The 16875-nt window shown below is 45.4% G+C and overlaps 1 protein-coding gene across 6 annotated transcripts in view; it reads left to right on the forward strand.

The window, feature by feature from the left end:
- Positions 1 to 16875, forward strand: part of CRIM1 (cysteine rich transmembrane BMP regulator 1) — a 228893-nt gene that overhangs the window by 55612 nt on the left and 156406 nt on the right. The window lies entirely within an intron of this gene.

Consider the following 16875-nt stretch of genomic DNA (forward strand, 5'->3'; position numbering starts at 1 on the left):
GTTTATGACCAGCCAAGGGAATGGAATGGCTAGGCACTCAACCAGTGGGTGGAAGGTTAGCGATTGGAACCTACCAAAAGGCACCATGGAAAGCAGACCTGGCGGGGTGCTGGAGGGAGATAGGTAGATCACTGGAACCCCAGTGCTGCACACAAAGGTTCCCCATGAGTTAGAATCAGCTCGGTAGGCAACGAACAGCATCTGAGCTAGGATTCATAAAACGTATCCTCCGATACACGCATAGGCGTTGCTGCATTACGCATCACACGGGGTCCTAGAATGGTGTAGACCCTGTGCAACTTCCTTGCTTGGGGAGCCGCACAACCAGCATGTTGGGAAAGAGATGGAGGATGCTCGGGGCTTCAGGAATACCGCCTTTATTTTAGCACGCAGCACTTCGAGGCAGCGTTTGTGGTTTATAACTTTTGGCTGTTTACCTGTTTTCTCCACAGCATATTTTAGAGAAGAGTTGGATAATAATTTTAAGAAACAGTTTGCAGTATTGTCTATCATGGTCTTACAGTGGGCAAAGGAGGACTACTCTGCGTTCATAAGATGGACAAATCAAGGAGGGTGTCGTCTCAGAACCGAGCGCTGACTGAGAAGTGTGGGCTGTTCAGTGGGCGGGAAAGAGGATGAAAAGGCAGCTTTGAAATAGGAAGGTGGGGAGGCTGGGCAGAGGGCAAAGACAGGAGGCAACGGAGGTAGCCCAATCAATCGTGGGCCTGAGGAAGGGTCAGACACCAGGTTTTTAATTAGGTGTGGGGACAGAATGACCGTCAGGTTAGATGGGGGTGATGGTCAAGATAATAGAATGGTGTTATTTCCTAGAATGTGGAATCCCAGGAAAGCCGTTTTGTGGGAGGTGGGTGGCCGGGTGGGCATGGAATTTGCTTTGTCTTGGTGTGTTCGTGGCGCAGTGGTTAATTAAGTGCCTGGCTGTTAACTGAAGAATGGTCATCATCTTGAACTCACCAGCCGCTTTTTGGAAGCAAGACTTGGCTGTCTGCTTCCTTAAAGTGACAGCCCAGGAAACTCTTGGAAACAGGTGCTCAGGGTCATTCTGAGTAGAAATGGACTCGGTAGCGGTGAGCTGATGGAATTCCCAGGGCAAGCTGAGAGTTCTAGGCCTGGAACGCTCTGGGTGTGTGGGAAGAACTGGGCTTGATAAAAGGATTTTGAGTCATCCTTCCCAGGAGAGAATGGGGCCTTTCATGGCTCGTGGGGGCATATAAGGAGTGGGGGTATGCTTAGGAAGATGAATGTGACGTGATAAAGGAGGGGGAGTGGGGGTACATGGGCCCGTGCTGTGGTGGGTGGTACAGGAAAGGGCAAGTGCCCCCTGGGCACGGGGAGAGGGAACTTAGACAGGACTGCTGCTCTCTGCAATGCTCTGGTGGTGCTGAGGGTTAGATGTTCTAAATCCATCAGCTGCTTCAAGGGAGAGCCAGGCAGCTGCCTGCTCCCTAAAGATTTACAGTCCCAGAAATGCCAAGGAACTGTTCTAGTCTGCCCTGGACGGCCAAGTCCAACTTGTCGCTCTAATGGTGGGTTGGTTGGTGGTTTATGATACTAGGATGAATAAAAAGATATATACTTTTAATTATTAAGTGATTAATTCATATCCCCTGTTCTAAAAAGCCCTTAAAAGTGTTTGAGCTGGTCAGACCCATATCCAGTATTGGCATTAATTAATAATAGGAGCACTAAGATGATTAGATAATTCCATAGGAAGTTAAAGGAGTAGGGTTTTAGTCATAGACTCTCTGGGCTCAGAAGACAGACCCCCTTCCTTCCTGGCTGTTCCCTACCCTAGTCCCTCTGAGGCTGCTCCTTACAGGATAGAGGGCTCCCGACCCCTGTAGCCATTGGTGTATTCATGCCAAGTCAGTCCTGAGCACACGCTACTTTGTATGTGACTCGGTTTGCCCTTTGAGCTAAGAGACGGTTTTCTAAATGGCCTTTAAAGTGCTGATAATTGTCATGGTTTATACATGCACAATGAGAGCAAAGCTTTTGATTTTTAAAGAACATTTGTGTATGTTGTACATGATATTTCTAAGTATTCGCCTATCTGGACACATACATTACATTGAATATATTATTTAGGCAGATCATTTAAAAAAAAGTAAAACGATCAAACATTTGTTTGGAGTTTTGTGTGTCCACCCCCCCACACACACACACATACACACTGTTTGAAATGAAAACAAGTTTAATTTTGTTTCTATGCTAATGTCTTCTGAAACTAAAACCATTCTGACGTGGAGACAAATATGACTTCTGTTTTATAGCCTTTAATGTTTCTTTTTTGGAAAAACGAAGTTAACAGTTGCTTCGGATTCCTGACTTACAATTATTCTGAGGTCAAAGTTTATTCTCATCCTACCTAAGGACATGTTAACGTTATGTGAGTTTCTTGTTCCACTTTTAGGTTATTTTATTTTTTGCATTTTACATGTAAAGTACAAACACTCCATTCTAAATTTTGTTCTTGCTTGCTACCAATTTTGTTTCTTGGTTTCTAACCTGCAGTACAACCTGTGCTACATGTGGGCTAACCAAATATTCTGACTCTTGTTGCCCTCTAATATTTTTCAACGGGTACAATGTTTAATTGTGCTTTAGAGAGCAATGTTATATGCTTCTGTTCCTAGAATGTTTTCCCACAAAAATGCCTGTTGTTGTTGGGAATGCTTGACAAGAAAACACACCTTGAAAATGTAAGCAGGTGAGGCTGAGAGCATTGTTCATCTCCATGATCCCACTGAGTGCAACAGCATCTCCCTCCTGCCCCTCCTGCCCCTGGAGTGGTGCAGGGGAGATTCTTCTCGCTGCACCAAGGACTCTACCAGCACTGGGTGGGTAGGTGGCCCTTCATGTAGTCGGTGGTGCCTGGGCCCCCAAAGCAGAGGGGGGGATCTCTTAGATTCCTCAGCACATAATGGTCACACAGAGGTTTATGAGTCAGCGTCAGCTCGATGGCTGTGAGTTTAGTATTTGGTTTTCAGAACTTGAGTGAGGCTAGAGAGTGTGGTGTTATTTTTCCCACAACCCCCCTGCAAAAGTTGTTACTGAGTTTTAGCCATACTTTGAGCAGCAAGGTTATGGGGGTTTTGTGTGAATCTGCATCCCTCCTTAGGAAAAATGGATCTGTCGTCCTTTTATGTGCATTTATCTTGGCTCAGTAATCATTGGACTTACTTTTGATTTCAATTTTCTTCTTTCATTGTCTTTAAAAACAAAGCATATGCTGTAAAATACTTTAATTTCAAACCTTTTTTTGCCATCAAACATTAAGAGAAATTCAAACCCAATTGAGGCATTTCATGTTACATATATAGGGCCATGTAGATAAAAAGCCACAACAAATCCCGATACTGTGGTCTGGGACATCATTAGTTTTTAAAAGAGGTGAACCTTGATATAAATTTATCCATTTTAGTTTTCGCTAACCTCTAGAGCTATATCCAGTAGCACCTTGTATCCATTATTGGGTTTTTTTTGACACATGATTATTTTGATCTGTCAAGGACCGTGGGTGACACAGTGAGTGAAGTGTCGAATCCTAACTGGAAGTCCTGCACGCCAAACCCACCAGCTACTCTGCAGGGGTAAAACCGGCAGTCTGCTTCTCTAAAGGTCTACAGCCTCAGAAACGCAAAGGAACAGTTCTGCTTTGTCCTGTACGGTCCCTGTGAGTCAGAATCAACTTGATGGCAGCGGGTTCTATTGTATTAAATGACTCCATCTCCGAATGTGTCCTAATAGAGTGCTGTTTTAGTAGAACTGGTACAGCAGGAACCCCCAGGAACCAGCACACCAAGAGTCAGATTAAGCGTACGGAAGAGTATGCTATGGCCAAGTTTAATCTATGAGGCTTTGTTGTTTTGGGGGTACCATCAAGTTGACTGATTCCTAGTGTGTCCGTGTGACAGAGTAGAACTGTACCCTACTAGGGATTTTTTTTTTGACTGTAGTTGTTCCTGAAGCAGATTCTCAAGTCCGCTTTCCAGAAGCGCCCAAGGGTGGTTTCAAAGCAAGGTGCTCCACCATTGCTCCACCAGGACAACCTGTTCTCCTCCTCCTCCTCCTCAAAAACAACTCGTTACTGTGAATTGGGTGAAGGTTTATGGGGCAAATCTGTTTTCTATCGAACAGTTCCCACGTAGCTTTGTTTCATCTTACTCATTGCAGTCCCTACAATGGAATGTCACTTGATTATCCATTCCCTTCCTGTGCTTCCTGGTAACATTCCTCTTCTTCCCTAACCCTTCTGAACTTTGTTCATGGTGAACATTGCTCTTTGATCCCAAATGGCTGCTCAGTCTAAAGTCTACATACCTGCCAATTGTTCTGCTGGAAATTGAGTCACGGAGGTAAGTTCATTTCCAGACTAGCAAGGTTTGACAAAGGGCCATGCATGGTCTTGGGGGTTCCACCTGCCTCTGCTGCACAGTCAGCTTGGACTTTTTTTTGATATTGCATTTTGTTTCACGTTTTTCTGTCCAGGACTTGCCAATGTGATTGAGTCCTCCTTTTCTTAAAACTAGTCAACACTATAATTATCCTGTGCAATGGGGGCTAGGAACGGGGTAAATACTGTATTCTTTTATGAAGCTTATGAAGTTTAGGGAAAAGCATCTTCGAGAAGCTTTTAAACTTTAAACTGCTGTTGCATATCATTAGTAATAGATTTGTGTGTGTGTGTGTGTGTGTGTGTGTGTAGTAAACACAAATACATTAATTTAACTACCACGTCCCTCCAAAAGTAAATTCCCAAACTGATTCTTACCTGTCCTGAAGCCAAGAATTCTTTGCCGCAGGAGGCACACCTTCTCAGCTTCAGGGTTTTTGTGTACAAAATTTTTAACTTAGGTATTTGCTTCATTAAAATTAATCATAGAGCCTTAATTCCTTTGCAGTCACATCTGAAGACAGCATTCATGCACACGAGTGCGTTGCTTAACCTCTCATAAATTGCTTTTTCAACAATAGTCTTGCTTTAGCAGACTATTGCTTATCAAGATTGGAAGCACTAACCGTTTCCTTGAACAAATAAACAAATCACTTCGTCTCACCTTCCAGGTGGGTAAGGAACCTCATGACCATGCAGCCCCATCTGATATTCCTTTAGTGGTGAAAAAGGCAACCCAGACCTGCTGCCGACTAGTTGATTCCGACTCATAGCAGCCCTAGGGCACAGAGTAGAACTGTCTCATAGGCGTCCAAGGCTGTAAATCTTTATGGAGGCAGACCACCGTGTCTCATCTGCCTCCTTGTTGGGGCTGTTGGGTCTGACTCAAAAATTTCGGTTTGCAACGGAACCTTTCAGTTTTCAGGAAAATGGGATTAAAAGATACTGGAATTTTCCCAGAAACTTTTTGGAGCTTCTTCCCGAGCACGTGCGTGCATGCGTGTGTGTGTGCATGCGTGTGTGTGTCAAAGATCTCAATAAAATGGTTTTTTTGTTTGTTTTAAATGCCAGTAAAAGTATAGGCAAAGTGTATATAGACATTTATTTTCCTAAGTAGTAGATTTTTAAAATTTAGGTTGATAATTGGATCTGGGGTTCCTGATCTTGTAAGTACAAATGGGGACAGTTGTCCTCAAAAGCATTTTTTGAAAGGAAAAAAACAAAAGCCTTGTTGTTTTGATGTGTTGATCATTGGTACAGGGGAAATGAAAGGGCTACCAAAAGGCGGAAGCCCGTTTCAACCATCTGGGAAATAAAAACAGGAAACTCGACTTGGCGGGAGACCAGCTGGAGAGGAGTTGTTGTCAAGTAATAATGTATACCTGCGTTTTACTTTTGGAAGTCATACCGTGACCTTTGAGCGTTGTGAGTTTTTGGTGACCCCTCTTCCCTCCATGCCCCCACAGCCAAGAGTAAACACTTTGTGTCCTAGTGGTGGTGGTCTTTGGGCAAAGGGGGGGGAGGCTGCAAAATAGGGAGGGAGGTTGAGAGAGAGAGTGCCTTGTGTGGAGGGAGCATTGTCCTTGACCCCATGTGGGTGCCCTAAAGAAAGGAGCGCAGTGAAAGCACTTCCCTTTGGCCCTGGGGATGGTGCTTTCCGTACCATCGTGTGTATAAGGCCATACTCTTTTACTGTTACTTAATCCACTCCCTTTCTTTGCTCTCATTTTTAACACTACTTTTCAAACCATCTCTTCTGATGAGCAGTTGCCATCAACCACCATTCCGGATGCCCATCCCCAGGTTAGAGGAGGGCAACAGAATTCACAGAAGAACAACTCCGGCTAAATGCAAGGCCTTCGCGTGAAGATAACTAGCATGTACTTAATACACTCCGGAAGAGACACGAGTTACTGTTGTTATTCTAGGGAGCTTGTTTAAAATCTACTCTTTTCCCCTAATGAAGGTGCTTTGAAAAATGAGCCTCATGTCTGACTTTAGCAAGTTAGCGCCTTAGCTCTTGTTAGCCCTGAGCGGGCCCTTGCTGTTTGTGGTTTCTGATGTGTCGGTAGGTGACCGCTCAGCTGTTCCCCAGGCTCACTCAGTACGTGTTCTGTGACAGAGCTGCTGCACTGTGGCTTTGTCCAGCTGTGTCCGGCTACGCTCCGGCCTCACAAAGGTTTGCCTGACACATGGAGCGAAGGACTCCTGGCCCAGGAGGCCTTCAGAGCAGCTGGCAAAGGGAGCTAGTGGTGGTGGTGACCCCTTCCTAGAGCAGGGCTCCTCTCCTGAGACAGGAGTCTCAGGAGTGTCCACAGAGATGCTGCTTCCTGCAGGGCAGAACCCTTGCTGGTCCTAGGCCTGCTTGGCTGATCAACCAGGAGCTGGGAGAGAGCAGGAGGGAGCATGCCTGAGCACGACACATTGGTGTCTGTGGCCATTAAGGCCTCATTAATCAGCATCATTAATATTCCAAATCAGGATCTGGATTATTGTGCAATTCAAGCAAGCTTAGACCGTTAGTATTTGTACTGATGGGGGATAGGGGGTGGGCTCTGCTAAGAGGGACGTTTTAGAAGCATGTCGAAAATTACTTACGTAATGGGAATTGTTTCAAATGCTCTGATAGTTTCATCGATAGTGCTAAGGATTCTTTATCGGGGGTTAAGCTTTCTCCTTTCCCCACCCCCTTGCCTCATCAGTAGTCTCTATTTTAGGTAGCACCTTGATTGAAGGTCTGAGGGGAAAGCTCTCACAGAGAAGGTGCTTTCTCTTTTATTTAAATCCTTTGAGAAGGTGCTCTCTGACATGGACCCTGTCGCTTCTGGGTGGTGTCCTCCGCATGATGGGGGAAGGCCCTTCGGCTGGCCTGCCTGCACAGGGCCACCGGAAGATGAGTGTTGGGACGTCTTTGCCCCCTAGTGAAAGAGACGAGCTAACTAGCCCAGCTACAGGAAGAGCAGACTGGTCATACCCAGTCTACATGTGTTCTGGAAGATACAGATGAGCAAAAAAGCCAATCAAGCTTATTGTAACCAGTTGAAAAAAGTGCTATATGATTCACAGCCATTGTGGTTGTATGTGGCACAGTCCTCGTGGATTGTACAACCTTTTGAGAACCATACTTGAAAGTACTAATTTTTCCTTTTTCCTTAAAAAATGTGATAATAAAATTTGAATCACTCCTAGATCCCAGGGACCTTAAGGAAGTATGCCTTGCTGGGGCATCTGAATCATTTATTTTGAAATCTATGAGAACAGTCTCTCAATAGTCCATACTCTTGTCAGTTTTTTTTTAAAGGGATTCCTGTCGCTTGTTGCTAACACCCAGGAGTTGGTATCTGCCCTTTTGTAGGGTGTCCTCCTGTTTTCGACTTAGGGGTCTCCACGCCGAAGTGTTTTCTTAGGAGGAAGGGACAGCAGTAAGTGGTGCCAGGAAGTTGGAAGAGAGAAGGAATTCACACTAAATGAATTCATATTTGTGTGAGGTTTAAGGGAGTGGAATGCTCCTCTAAATTGAGGATTTTGTTTGTTTCTGGCTGACAACTTCCTAGTTTTCCGACACCTCATTATTCTTTTCTCTGTCACTGGGATTTTTTTTTTTAATTTCCCGAAAATCCAGTGAAGTGCTCTCTCCTTATCAGGAGCCGTTCTTTTCCGGTTCTAATAACAAAAGAACAATACAGGACCTTAATCATGTTGAAAAATCGATGTTTCATATCGTATTTAAGATATCCGTGTGTTTGTCTGTAGATACCGTCCGAGTGCTGTAGACACGGGAGAGTTGTGTGAAAAAGCAAGGCAATAGTGTGTCATGGGCTTATTGGCTTGGTTGGTTTTCCTTTCACCCGGTTTGGGAAAGGAACCCTTTATTTATTACGTATTTATTTTTGATCCTTCATGATCTGTTCCCATGTTCTGTTGTTCAGAGTACATATCCTAAAAATTAGAAAGGCGGAATGTCCCAGTCATCAGGATGTTTTGCAGATGTCCCGAAGGTGTTTCTGATCATGTTTATAGTATGTAAAATATGGTTATTTACTGTTCTTGCTGCTTTGGCCAAAAATAAAAAATTAAGTCAGGGCCACCCAACAGAGCTCTTACAAATATCCGAGGTATGTTTTTGCAACAGCGGGCATGAAAGGACTCTTGTTTTAGTGTTTTGGTGTCGTCTGAGTTCATGGCCAAGGTGCACTTCGAGTGGCCTATGTTGAGTTTCTCTGTGGAATGGCATTGAGCAAAGCCACTGGTGACCTGCTCTGTGGGGAAGGTCCTGCGGAAAACCCACAGCACCCGAGTTGCTCCCTTCTCTAAGACACGAAACAAAAGTTAATATTTTCAATTACAGTATGTTCAGCCCAGATGTAGGGCAACTGGTGAGGTTTTAAAATTGCCTAAATACCTTGCATGTAACATTTAAAGTGGTAGCTCCTCGTGATGGTGAAACCGAAAAGGAGAGTAGTATTCCATTCCTGTGTTCTCGGTGCCCTTTGGAATTCTGATTGGTAATCACCATAGAGCTTGCTGATTGAATGAAAGCCCATGGATTTCTGCTCAGCCAGGAGGTTCACATGAAAGGATGCTGCGGTGTCACACCTCGGTGCCGCACAGAATTCCCAAAAATGTTACGTATGTGTGCTGTCGTGCCTCCGTGCCTGGCTTCCTGTCTGCCGCAGTTGTAGCCCGATTGCAATGCTGTCCTTGGGGTCCTTTGGAGAGTCAAGAACCGGACAAGCCTGCTGCGCAGGAGAGTGCATCCATGTGGAGCCCTGGTGCGTTGGGCCACCCTTTCTGTGTGCACTCGCTAAGGGAAGGTGACTGGAGCCGGCAGGCATTTCTCACAGTTAATTTTGTGCATCATGTATACATGAGCCCTCAGGGGTGTGAACTGTGCTAGGCTGTTTGATGGCAGGTAGTGGATGGAATCCCCCCAGCAGCCGGGTGGCGTGTGTTCCCTTAAGATGATAGCAGTTGAGAACCCACGGCCCGAGGAGGCTGTGCTCTGAACTGGGGAGTTGCCAGGTGTCACCATTGACCCAAGGCTATCGGGTTCTTGTGCACAGTAGGAAGCACGGTTTCTATAACAAGTTAGAGCTGTGCACATTTCTGTGCTCTCTGTGCCAAAGAGGAGTATATTGCACACACACGCGTGTGCATACCTAAATAGATAGTTAGTTGTGTACATGCACATACATTGACTCACTTCCATCGAGTCAATACTAACTCTGAGCAACGCTGTAGGACAGGGTAGAACTGCCCCCGTGAGTTTCAGAGGACCAGATGGGGGTTTCATATTACTGACCTTGGGGACCACAGCCTAATTAGTCACCAAGGCTACTGTGCACGTACATAGTGACAAGATGATACATAGGAACAAACACAACTCTTGTTTTTTACTTACTATGTCTATGACAGCCTTTTCCTGTATATCATTAAATATGACAATGCTGATCATGGTGTTCTGTGAATCAGAGTTTCTGAAAATGTAGTCTTCCTTGGTGTGGAAATTAGTTAAGGAATCAAAATCCTGGCTATAGAGCTCGGCTGTTCTTTGTAAGCATAATATTGGTATAATATCGTGTATGTTGAAGGTAGCTTACGGAGGGTAAGCGATGACGTCTTAAAAACATTTTATTGTGAATTATATGAAGCTCTACTTAATTCAGCAACTCATCAAGTTCCCTATTGTCTTTCCCTGTTATGACTTTCAAATAAATATTATCCAAACTCCTTCCCCTTTCATTTCCCTGATCACTATACCTACCACACCCAAACGTGCTATTTATTAAGCAGTGTTGTCTGTCTGCTTCCCACATGCTAGTGGAGTGGGCCTTCCTCTGAGCAGCACAGGAAATAGGAGAGACACCGTTGAAAAGTGTCTTCCTTTTGTTGACATTTCTAGTGCAACAAGTCACAATGCTTGACTCCCTCTGTGTAGACAGAGCAGCTACGGGTCATGAGTAGATGGTATATCCATTAGTGGCCGTGATGACACCCACCAGGATTTTTAAAAACATTCCAGTCAATAGGCTAGGGTTCTGGTAACCCAAGGGCAGTGGCTGTTACCTTGCAAACTATTTACTTCAATCTTCGCTGTATGGCAAGGGATGGCGGACAGGGCAAGAAGAAGGTAAAGATCCCCACAGGGTGAACGGCTTGAATTTTTTTTCATTTTAATCCATCTGAGCTAGCTCAGCCCAAGTAGGACAGCTGCTTCCGGGAAGCCTCCATGCTGAGCCACCTGAAACTCTGCTGTAGTCAATGGTTCCCTCTGTTGATCTTTGGGTCACTGATCGGGCCGAGGAATTGTTCACTGAGTCACCAAGCTTGACGCTTCATGGTTTGGTGTTATTTGTCTCTTCCTCGGTCATATTAAGCTTTCCATCAAAATCAACAAATGGTGATTTTGTTACACTTTGGATGCACGTTTTCATAACACACTGTAGCATGACACTTTTCGTGGGGTTTCCCGTGGGCCGGGCTGCTGTTTTCTAACACCAGGAAACACATCGCAAGTCTTTATAAATCTATGCCGCATATTTGCAAAGAAGAAAAATAAAACTATTGTAATCTCACATTATTTACTATTTAGCATCTGTAGCATCAAAAATAGATCCCTAGCATCCCTAGGGAAAAAAACACCAAAGATTATAAAGTTATAATATGCGGACACATTGAGGCACTAGGGGATATTCTTTGCCGAAATCGGCTTAAGAATGACTTTATTCACTTAACTGGCATTTTGGAAGGACTCGGGCTGTCAGGGAAACGAACCAATCTGTATAAATATAAGGCACTAGAAATTTAAATAAATCGTGTTTCAAAGCGACACCAGGGTTTTCTTTGAATGCCGCTGAATAAAGCCTGCTTGCTAAATGTCAGCTAAATGTGTGTCCGTGGCACGCATAAACGCAGAGAGCCGCAGAGAAATCTCCTCTTGGAACTGTGGAATCTCTAAGCCCTGTAATGTTCCTTTGACCTTCGGTTAGGGGACACAGTCACGTAGCAGAGGAAATGCCTCAAATTCTAGCATCTGGGTTTGTTTCTTTCTACTTTGCTGGCACTGTTACAACAGTAGGGCTTCTCTTTCCTTTAATTTTTTTTCACAGTACAGTCAACACAGACTTTTCACACGAGCGGGAAAGGACAGTTGTGAGGCCAAAAGCAATCTGTTTCTGATCTGTGCCGTGGCCTAGCCTAATTGAATGACTTGTTGTTTCAGGGGGAGGCTGGAACCAAAGAGCAAACCCACAAACACCCACCCATCCCACCTCCACGAATACAAATTTCATGTATAATTAGATGCCTATGCAAAGCTGAATGTCTTCTCAGTGCCTTGTCATTTTGAACTTGTTGCATCCTTCAGAGCCGCTGGATTAAAGTCATTTCAACTGTATCGTTTGCGGGGCTTCATGTTGCTTTTTCAGCTGCTTGAAGATAGAATCTGCTGTATGGTTGCACGAGAACCTGGTTTAATTACAGTGCTTGTGAGAGAAACATAATGTAGATCAGAACTTTGGATTCCCAAAGAACCCAGACTTGCTGGAACCACTGAGGCTACAGGGACCCCTGAGGCTGCTGCCTGGGGGTAGCCTTCACGCCTCAACAGGGAGCTGTCTCCTGAAGCCATCTTTCAACCAGAGACCAAAAAAACCTGTCTACCTCCAAAAGGAAAGCATGTCATCCTTTAGTATTGTGTTTAAGCGGGGACACACACACACACACACACACACACACACACACACACACACACACAGTGGTTTCACCACACTCAGGAAAAGATTCCATCATCTTTTAATTCCGTTTTCCACAAACCTTTGGAAGCTCCTCATTGTACGTACATGAAACCACAGTGACAATAGGAACACAGAAGAAGCAGAGGAGGCGTTTCAGGGGCAGGGAGCCTTCACCTAGTGTGGGGGCTGGGACAACTAGAGCGGAAATCTCAAGGGTGTCAACGCAATGAAGAATGTAGCTGGTGTCAGTGAGCAGGCTTTGTAGAAACTGTTCAGTGTTGAGCCTGCTTTGAGATAGGTATTATCACCAACAGGAAAATCGGAAGCTTTGAAGGCGTCGTACGTGTTTTGACGTAGGTGCTGTATCTCAACTCTGTGCATCCGGAGTTCGACCATGTTTGCCATTTATCACTAGTGAGAGTCCGTCAGAGCATGCGAGAAGGCAGCAGTGACATTTCACGTCCATTAGTTAAAGTACCCACAGCACAAACCGTCCTCTGGGGACCTCTTCTAGTCCCACGCTTTCCCAGCTTTACACCTGCATGTGAGCTTGTCCTGAGGTGTTTTGAGTTCTCTGAAACAGCTTCCCCTAGACTTTGGAAACCTGGAAGCACTTTCTTCTTAGCCCTTCCGCTGACAGTTGCCACCTAAGCCCTCCCTGCTGAGGACACGTGCTTTGTCAGTGGTGTGGGCCTTTGGCGGAGTTCTGACACAAAAAGGCAATAATGCTGTTCTGCACAATGCTTCCAAGCTGAAAATTAGAAGTAGTTCTGAGAAATAACCTTTAGACTAGTTTTCCAAAGCCTGCCTCACCAAACCAGCTTTTTCCAAAGTTTGCGTACTGCATGTAAGTGTCCTGTAGAGTTTGTGGTGAACGGGTTCATCACCACCCCCGAGAAAATACCTTTGTGTTATCTCTTAATTTATTCATTTCTCCCTTCAACAAATATTGAGGGACCTGCTGTGTGCCAGACACTGTGCTGTAGACACTGGGTGAACAGGACAGACAAGTTCCCAGTCCCCCGCAGCTGTCAGTTTTTTATTGGGGGGAGGGTGGGGTCAATCAAATGATGTCATTGCGGTAGGGCAGCTAGCAGAGTGTTGAGGGTGAGGGAGAAAGTCCCTCGGAAGAGGATGTGGGAGCTGAGTTTGAAGGTGGAACGGAGCTAGCAGGGCAGAGATCGCGAGCAACCATGTTGTAGGCATATGTCCAGCACTCCGGCTCAGGGAAGAGCTGTGCACAGCAGAAGGGTGCGAGCTCTCGGTGGCTGTGGTGCAGCGAGTGAGCAGTTAGTGACAGGGGGGCACATTGGACAGGCAGAGAGGCACACAATTACGCAGACTCTAACTTAGGGCGTTTGGATTTTACTAGTATTTCCAAATCCTAAAAAGTTCCTTCTATTGAGGATACTTTATATTAAGAGATCTGTCTATATTCAAAACAAAACAAACCAGTGCTATTGAGGCAATTCCTATGGAAAACAGTCTCATATAGGCTTTCCAAGGCTTTGTAAATCTTAACAGGAGCAGACAGCCTCATTTTTCTTCTGCAGAAGAGCCGGTGAGTTGAAACAGCCAACCTGGTGGCTAGCAGCCCAACACTGGCCCGACAGGGCCACCTTGGTGACTCAGTTATTTTCAACTTCGGAACCAGAACATTGGACTCTTGACTACAGGTGGTAGGTACCCTTCTGCTGACAAGCCTGTGATTGATCCACAATAACAAGTCTGCTTCCCTAGTATATTTCCGGTAATCTCATACTCAGTGTCATGCGAAGCCATCGGGGTGGGTCTTCAGCTCCAGTCAGAGGTGCATCTTTTAAGGAGATCGGCATAGGCCACACCGTAGACGTGGAAAGTAGCAGGAACTAGAGTGGAATGGCATTGGTTAAGCCCAGGAGAATGATGGCGAGGACAGACAGGGGCTCGCGTCTGCGTGTTATTTGAGGTCTAGGGGGAGGACGCACATCGATTGGAATCAGAGTCAAGCGAGGGATAGAGTGGACTCCGCAATAACTCTGCTCTGACGAGAGCATTTGGTGCCATTTCTTGAGATGTGGAAGATGTGATGAAATGCTTCCAAGTGTACCAAGGTAGAATTGACTTGGGGTCCTTTATTTAAAAGTAGGGTCATCATATTTTAAAATGAAGTCTTCAGAGTATTTGATAGCTGATCCACTTGAGCCACATTTTAAAGCTCGCGGCCAGGTGGGTGTGGACACCCAGACTCTGGGTCCTAGAGGGTCATTAATAAACGTATAGTGATTGAAAAGTATGGTGGGTTGAAACTAGATTATGAAAGAGCACCTGCGATATACTTTTTTTTTAAAAAAGACTATAGCCTTTGTTTATCAATTGCCAGGCTTGTCAACAAAGGGGCAGAGTAGAATGTTTGGGTTCCTTGGAAACAGTTAATAAAGAGTTGCTGTCGGCAGATTGATTATTATAAAGTATCCTAAGTACAAGAAACATTCAGGCTTTGGGAATACTTCAGGGCCATGATCACAAGTGTTAATTACCATTGACCCTGATAAAGGAGAGAAGTAATTATCAAAGATCTCCAGCGGACAGAACACACAAGCCTGACACCCACTGCACGGCGCCTGGGTCCTCTGAAAGGAAGAGACTGAATAGTTTTGTATTTTTGACCTGTCATTTAATTTTAGTCAGGCCTCATTTCATTTCAGATACACCCTTGTGGCCCCGGTCACTTTTTTCCAGCATCCTGGCTGCCAGTTTTTCAAATACAAAGAGAAAAATCATATTTGTTGTATGCAATGGGAAGAAACCCTGGCACCGATCCTCCAAAAACCAGAGAGAAGTCCTTAGCCATCTCCAGACCAGTAGCTGACTGGCTCCGATTCACCCTCCCCTGAGCATTCCTGATTAATGGGAGAATCTGTTCCGTAGTCTAAAAAGCCTCTTTCCTGAGCCCAGTCTGTCCTGGCTTCAGCGCGTGGCCAGATGCGCAGCTAAAGCCATTGCCAGGGTTCTGTTTCTGATTCCACTCCTCAGCATGTCGGAGGTGGCGGACAACGAAACAAGGAAGAGGAAGAACATCCGATCCATGGGTACGTCTCAACTGAGGCCAGAGACACTGCATGTTCTAATTAGAACACAGTCACTGGGACTTGGCCCTGTGTTGTCTTCACAAGCAGGCCCCTGTGAGACCACAGTTCCCTCTCCATTTCTTTATTCTTGACTTTTATCCAGTTCACTTAGATCTGTGTCTGCAGTGATTAATTGATTGCATAACTTTCCCTGTCTTCGCTCCTCTGGTCCCTTAACCTTTCTTCAAGCATACCTCTTAATTTCCATGTGCCGCAGGTCAGCAGTTTGAAACCAACTGGTGCACCACAGCAGAAAGATGAGGCCGTCTGCTCGCTATAGGGTGCCTATGAGTTCGAATTGACTCCATGGAAATAAGCTTTGAGTTCTCCATCTCTCTCTACTATCCCCTTTTCCACTTGACCCTGGACTAGCATCACATGTTGGCCAATTTTTATCAATATTAATCCACCTCTGTGTTTCACTAGCCTAAAATAGCTATCAGTTTCATGAAATGCAGTTGATGGCAGAGTTGTTGTTTTTGTTGTTAGGTGCCATGGTGTTGGTTCTGACCCACAGTGCCTGTGTGCAGAGCAGAACTGCCTGGTCATTGAGCCCATTGTTGCACGACTGACACTGTGGCGGAATTTGTTGCCCAGAATAATAAACTACTACCATAGAAAATTACATATTTAATTTCTAGCTTTCTTTCTCAATCTTGCCTTTCTTTTGGTTTCAGTCTACTTTGTTTCAGGAGCCTAGCTGCTTGGCATTTGGGATCCTTTCATAGTCTCAAGGGCTAAAGAATGCTCTCCACTTCATTTATGATCATTTCAAAATAAAATCCAGAATAAAGTGGCGCTGGTTAAAGGCGGGCCAAAGAAGATTGTCATGGAGTCACAGCTAGGTACACAGCAGTCACGTATGGCCCTGGCATCAGCATCTTCCCTTTTCCTGGGAAGACAGGTGTGAAAACAGTTTGCTAAAATAGAAAGTAGAAGAAGTAAGCATGTTAGCAATGTCGGGTGGCACAAGTGAAAGGCCACTGGAGTGCTGAGAAGGGAGTGCTATTCTGACTGGGAAATCCAAGGTTGAGCACCTTGAGAAGGTGCTGTTTTATTTGACCCTTGAAAGGGTGGGCATGATTTCATCCATGAAGGAGCCTGACGTGTGCTGAGGGAGTGCACATCTTAGGTGCCGCTCAGGCGCTAAGCCCGTTGCATGTAAATGAGGCCGGTTCTGGCTGCTTTCAGAGGGGGTGGTGTTGAAAGGAGCAGGCTAGCATTGTGTTGCTTGGAGGAAAAGATCTGACACAGTCTCCCCGCCACCCCACCCCCTCCTTCTCTCAGTTTTGGAAGTTGGCGCAGGTTTATGGTTAGGGAGGAAAGAGCTAGCAAAGGTGGAGAAAATTCAAGGTGCAAAGCCAAGAACACAGTGTTCCAGATGGTGTGGCAAAATTTCCTTGGAGTCCTGAGCACTTGACTTTTCATGCTGGGCTCCTGTTTTGCATCGGAGACTCCCTAACCATGCCAGGCAAAGGTGGCGCCGCTCGCATGGTTGCCCCCACTCAGCAGGGACTCAGAGCTCTACACCTCAAGGTGGGAGGGTAGCCCCTGTGTTGCTAAGTGTCAGAATGGGCTGAGGGCAGGGTGGCCTTCCTAGGCAAGTTGTTTC

The sequence above is a fragment of the Tenrec ecaudatus genome, chromosome 17, assembly GCF_050624435.1.
Source record: "Tenrec ecaudatus isolate mTenEca1 chromosome 17, mTenEca1.hap1, whole genome shotgun sequence".
NCBI classification, from domain to species: Eukaryota; Metazoa; Chordata; class Mammalia; order Afrosoricida; family Tenrecidae; genus Tenrec; species Tenrec ecaudatus.